The sequence below is a fragment of the Alligator sinensis genome, unplaced genomic scaffold (assembly GCF_000455745.1).
Source record: "Alligator sinensis unplaced genomic scaffold, ASM45574v1 scaffold557_1, whole genome shotgun sequence".
NCBI classification, from domain to species: domain Eukaryota; kingdom Metazoa; phylum Chordata; order Crocodylia; family Alligatoridae; genus Alligator; species Alligator sinensis.
The window spans coordinates 1,481,717-1,487,989 of NW_005842349.1; positions in this window are offsets into that span (position 1 = coordinate 1,481,717).

A 6,273-nucleotide genomic window follows, 5' to 3' on the forward strand; every position below is an offset into this window, starting at 1 on the left:
CCCTGCCCCCGCCCGCTGGGCTCTGGCCCGGGGCACCGGCTGCCTCTTGCCGCACCGCGCGGGGGATGCCCCTGCGGGGCCTCGGGTGCCAACACCAAGCTCCTTGCCAGAGGGCAGGCCCGGTCCGCGCCAGGGCAACCCCTGCCTGCCAGAGGAGGCATCAGGCTGGCCTGGGGCTGCCCAGGTCTTTGCAGCCCAAAGCAGCTCAGATTTTTCCCTAGGCGCAGGGCAAGGGAAAAGCAAGAGCTGACATGTCCCGAGGGTGCCTTGAGTCTGAGGAAGGGCGAGACGTGCTAGCCTAAATCCGACCTTGAGGCACCAACCGCAGCCACGCTGCCACCTGACCCTGAATGCACCCACGTTCCCACTGGTAAAGTCTTCTCAGGACACGTGTCCCCCAAGGACCTAAGGACAGAGCAGCTCAGCACCTCACTTGGGTCCTACAGTGAGATAAGGGACCTGATCTGGTGGTTGCAAAACACAGGGGGCCCTGTCCTGGTGTACACCCATGAGATGTGGGAGACCTGTCTTCAAACACCTTCTTCCTCTGCCTGGCTTGAAGGAAGGACAGGGGCATGGGTCTTTCATTTCTCAGCCAAGTGTCCCAAGTACTGAGCTGCAGGGTATCCCAGAGTAAGTGTCTTTCTGTCCCTTTTTTTAGAGGTTTTTATATCCCATTTTGTATAGAATACTTAAATACTGGCCAGGAAGGAATATAAGTACAATTCTGTGGCTTGGCAATTGTCAGGCAAATTACACTCATGTTGCACATCTGGCCCAGTGAATATTTCATTAGTTTACTCAAAGTGGAATAACTGCAGCCCAGGAGAAAAGGCACCTTCACCCCAGTGATCGATAGGCTAGGTTAGGGCATGGAGGTGGAAACCCTCACCTAGCCAGTGTCACTCAGCACTCTGGCATCTATAAATCCCATCCTCTAAGGGCCTCAATGTCCCCCAGCCCTGTAGAAGCACCTAACTCAAGATTGCAAATTTCACCTACTCGCTGTGACCCTCTGTTGTCCACAGCGGACAGATGGGGCAAGTCTTACATGGCAGAACGCTGCTCTGACGGCAGCTGCAGAAAGACATGCAGGCCTGCGGCAAAACATTTTAACCTCCCTGGGTACTCCATTACTGACCGAAGGGTCACTGTTCTCAGACAACACACTTTTAAAAACAGATCTGAATGGCAAATTGCAGAACAAGAAATCATCCACAGACTGGATTGTGTTAGGTATGGTTTAAACAGGAACTATGCTAGCTTCTGGATTAGTTTCTGTGACTCCTTCGCATGAGTTTACTGCTTGTTTGATTGCTTCTCCCAGAATTGTCCCTGCCCTCCTCTCCCTTATCTTTTGTATTATTTCTCTCTCCTTCTCATACTGTCCTTTCTACGCATCCTTTCACAGCACCTGATGAAGCAAACCTCACCACAAAAGCATGTGCTTTATACCTACTCTGGTCAGGCTATAAGGTGCAGGTGCGCCCTGAATTCCACTAGGTGGCAGGATGTCTAAAAGCCAGCTATTAAAATGCTCAGACTTCTAATGCTTAAATCCCACTTGTGAATCTAGTCCAGGGGTAGGCAATTATTTTGGCTGGAGGGCCACTTCATGAGTTTTGGTGTCCTCTTGAGGGCCACCCTTAACTCTCTCTCTCTCTACCCCCCTCCAATCCCCATGCCACCTGCAACTACAACACATCCTGAGCCCTACCCCATCTGGTATCTGCCAGCTGCACCTGAAGCTTATGCCAGCACCCCCCTGGCATGGTGGAAGCAGATCTGGGCAGGTGCTGGCACCAGCTGTGGATGTGGTTATCAGGTTCTCAGTGGGGATCAGGGTGTCCCCACCCCGCCTGAAGCCGCAGCATGCCCCAATCCCCACCCCACCCAGAACCACCCTGATGCCAGCACGGAGGAAGCAGCCACAGGTGGGCACCAGCATCAGCTGCGGACATCGCAGTAGGTTCTGGGTGGGTAGCAGGGTGTCCTCTTAATCCACAGGTGATGCTGCCACCTCAGCACTATGCCTAAGCAGTCCTGCCTGTCCACCTGGTATGGCAGAAACAACCCAGCCCACTTGGCACCACGCAGCAGCTGGAGCCAGAGTCATCGGCTGCCCATGGGTCAAATCCCATGGGTTCACAGCCACTCATCTGTGGGCTAGATACAGTCAGCTGGTGGGCTGGATCCAGCCTATGAGCCACATTTTGCCCAGTTGTCCTAAATTTGTAAATAGAACTGCATTTCTACAGCTCCCTCCATTGGCATTGAGCCAAGATTTCAAAGCATTTTACAAACACTCATAAAAGGCCTCATTTTGTAATCCTCACTCCCATAATCCCTAGTCTCCTACTTAAAAGTTTGCAGAATAAGGCTGTATGCCTCCTTATAGCTCTGTTGCATGGGCAAGTATTATACAAGTGTACCAGAACAGCAGACAAGGAAGAAAGAGCTCACCTGTATTTTCACAGGGTCACAATCAGTACTAAGCTAAGAACTGTCCTAAGGACTCTTAATTCCCAGTCTTGGCTCTAGTTCTTGGACTTGACTAGTTCATCAATCTGGCATGTTCGTGAAAGGACTGGGAAGAAAGAGCACTGAGACCTGGTTTGTTCACTTCATACAGCCAGAGATCCCTTTTTGGGTCATTCAAGGAAGTCTCTTTTTACATGGGTCCAGTACACTCCTCCAGTTTGCTCTTTGCCTACAGTGAGGAAGAAAAGTGCTGATTCATTACCCGCATGCAATTTACTATGCTTTACATTACAGTAAGCCTCAGGGCAGGGAAAGATATGGCAAAGGTCATTATAAAAGAGAAAAAGATCACAGACAACTCTTTAGAGCAGAAAAGACTATTGTATACTATAGCAAGTTTAAACGGGGCTTGTTCCTAACTTCAACTGATTTGTTCAGTTTGAGTGACCGAAAACTATGATAACTGATTTCCAGGTGGCCATATGAAAAAAAACTATGATTTTCACTAACATTGATAATTGGATTACATGGCCTTCTACCTTCTGTTTTCATAATTTTGACAAAAGGCATGTGAATAAGGTGATTAAAATAACCATTTGACCCAGAGCCTTCTACTTCACACGAGAAAACCTTTGATGCTAGATTTTAATTACACTGTTTCCTCTGTGCATTATCTGCAAGAAGGCACTAAAGTAAAATCATTAGATACAGATATACTGTTGAGCAAATGCACTTTATTCAGGAGTAAGCAATAAATCAACTCCATATCTTGTGTGTCAGAGAGTGAGTCACGATGTAGAAAGAGAATACTTCAGACTCTTTCAGTAACCTGTGCATGGATAATACAAATTGCATGTGGCAATAGCATTTTAATTCAACTTTTTTCTTTTTAACTATTTTGAGTTGTACTTTGCCATCCTAGACCTGGGTCTGAATTGCAGATATAAACTTCCTAAACATTAAATTATTCATAAATTTGTGTCTACTGTTTGAATATCTACACATGTGCTCCAGCATGGAAGCTTGTTCAACGACTCTTAGTTAAAATGCCTCTGCTGCCATTTTGAAATGCGGAGATGCTGAATACACGTGACAGCAAGGCTGCTGGAGCATTTTAATTAGAATGTTCCAGCAGACTCTATTAATAGAGCCGGCTCCAATGCATTCTAGTTAGACTGCGTCAGAGCAGGCGTCCCACACATATACAGGTCCCCTTTGTGACCATCTCTATCGGTTTTGGCCCACTCAAGCAGACCTATGTAGTTATAAGTTCTGCGAATATTTACTTTTGGTTTCTATTTCCACTTTTCCAAGGTATCTGTACAGCAGCACTTCTCAACCCATCAGTCGCAAGAATATATGAAAGGGTCACAAACAAACTTTAAAAATGGATCATATTTTGCATATGTTTTTGAAAAAATAAATGCTGCTTCTATTTCACCATATGTTAATGCTGTGCATACTAACAAACAGGGATCCAAATTTTCCATTTGCCATGTAAAAAAGCAGATTTTCTCCTGTAAAGGGAAATTTAACTTTTTTCTTAATGATTTCATAATATTCCAGTTGTCACAGCTATATCTCAAGTTTGCAGTTTCTAAAATGATTTATTTAAAGGTGAATTCTTCAAGAAAGGTGAATAAAAATTGTTATTAATTAGGAAAAAATATCTTCCAATTGCAAAAAGTTGGGGCTTCATTGCCATAGCAGTTATGAAACAAAAAACTGCGAGTTTCTCCTTGTAGGCTGGCAAGGTGTGGGGGAATGGAGTGGGGTGGCAAGACTCATTGCTGCTGCCGTCAGGACCCCCACGCCAGTTGTGCCGCCAGCAATACAAGGAGTAATGGGCGGGGTGGAGGCTGCGCTGCCCTCACCTCCACCTGCTGCCTGCCACTCATGCCCCCGCCCCCACACACATTTGTGCACCTACAGTGGACACAAGGCCGCGGCCTGGCTGGACCAGCAGATGGGACCCTGTGTGAGAAGGAAGACCAGGAAGGAAAGACTCGCTGCTGCTGCTGCCACCACTGGGACCCCTGTGCCAGCTGTGCCTCCAGCAGCACAGAGTAATGGATAGTGGGGAGAGGAGGCACGCTGTCCTCACCTCCTCCCACTGCCAGCCACTTGTGTAGCAGCCCATGGCTCCACTCTGACACCATGGTCCAGCCACTGCTGCCCCTCCTCTCAGGCCGTGGCTCTACCTTGAAAGGGAGGTGGGGCGGCAGGCAGCACAGGTGGCTTGAGAGGAGCAGTGGTGGCACCAGCGGTTCCCATGGACCTCCTTCTCCAGGGGTGACATGGAGGAGGTGCGGGGGGGGAAGTGTCCCCGCTGACTCAGGAGGCACCAGTTGCCCATGTCCTTCTCCCACTGACTTGCATATGTCCAGCTTTTTTAAATAGTCCCTAACCTTTCACCATGGCTGACTGCACATCTTCTCCCAAAATTGTGCCACCGGGTGCAGTAGTTTGGGAGCTGACCTTGCTTGTGAAGATTGAAGTAAAAAAAAGGCATTGGGTGCTTCAGCCTTTTCTGCATTAATTGTCACTAAGTTGCCTCCCCCATTCAATAAGGGACCCACACGTTCCTTGATCTTCTTTTTGTTTCTGACATACTTATAGAAACACTTCCTGTTACCCTTCACCTCCCTTGCTAGCTGCAACTCCAACTGCGCTTTGGCCTTCCTGATTTCATCCCTGGATGTCTGAGCAATACTCTTATACTCCTCCCTACTAGTTTGTCTAAATTTCCACCTTTTGCAAGCTTCCTTTTTGTGTTTTAGCTCACTGTAGAGTTCCTTGCTAAGCCAATCTGGTCTTCTGCCATACTTGCTAGTCTTCCCATGCATCCAGAGGATTCATTCCTGTGCCCTCAGTAAGGCTTCTCTAAAATACAGTCAGATCTCCTTGACTCCTTTCCCTGTCAGACTGGCCTGCCAGGAGATCCTCCTGTCCATCAGTTCCCTGAGCGAGTCTGCTTTTCTGAAGTCCAGGGTCCTTATTCTGCTGTTCTCCTTCCTTCAGGATCCTGAACTCAGTTCTCACGGTTGCTCTTGCCCAAGTTTCCATCCACTACTATATTCCCCACCACTTCTTCCCTGTTTGTGAGCTGCAGGTCAAGAAGAACATGGCCCCTAGTTGGCCTCTCCAGCACCAGGATGTTGTCCCCAGTACACTCCAAAAATTTCCTGGATTGTCTGTGCACTGCTGTATTGCCCTTCCAGCAGATGTCAGGGTGACTGTAGTCCCCCAAGAGAACCAAGGGCTGTTATCAGGAAGCATCCACTAGCTGTTTGAAGAAAGCCTCATCTACCTCATCCTCCTGGTCTGGTAGTCTATAGTAGACCCCAACCACAACATCATCCTTGTTGCTTTCCTCTCTGATCCTCACCCAGAGACTTTCAACAGGCTTATCTCCAGTTTCATACTGGAGCTTTAAGCAATCATGTGACTATTTTGCATAAAGCACAGCTCCTCCTCTTCTTCTCCCCCAATCTTTCCTGAAGTTTATATCCATTCATGACAGTGCTCCAGTCACATAAGCTATCTCACCAAGTCTCTCATTCCAATCACATGATAGTTCTGGGACTATGCAAGGATTTCTAAGTCTTCTTACTTGTTTCCAGGGTCCATGTGTTTGTGTACAACACCCTACGTAACTAGCTGACTGCCCTTTCTCGGGAAGAATGAGAAGATACCCTCCTACTTGTGCTTCCTCCAGGTCATCTGCTTCCCTACTTACCTCAGGGCTTTGGGCCCCTGGTGAACCTAGTTTAAAATTCTCCTCACCAGATT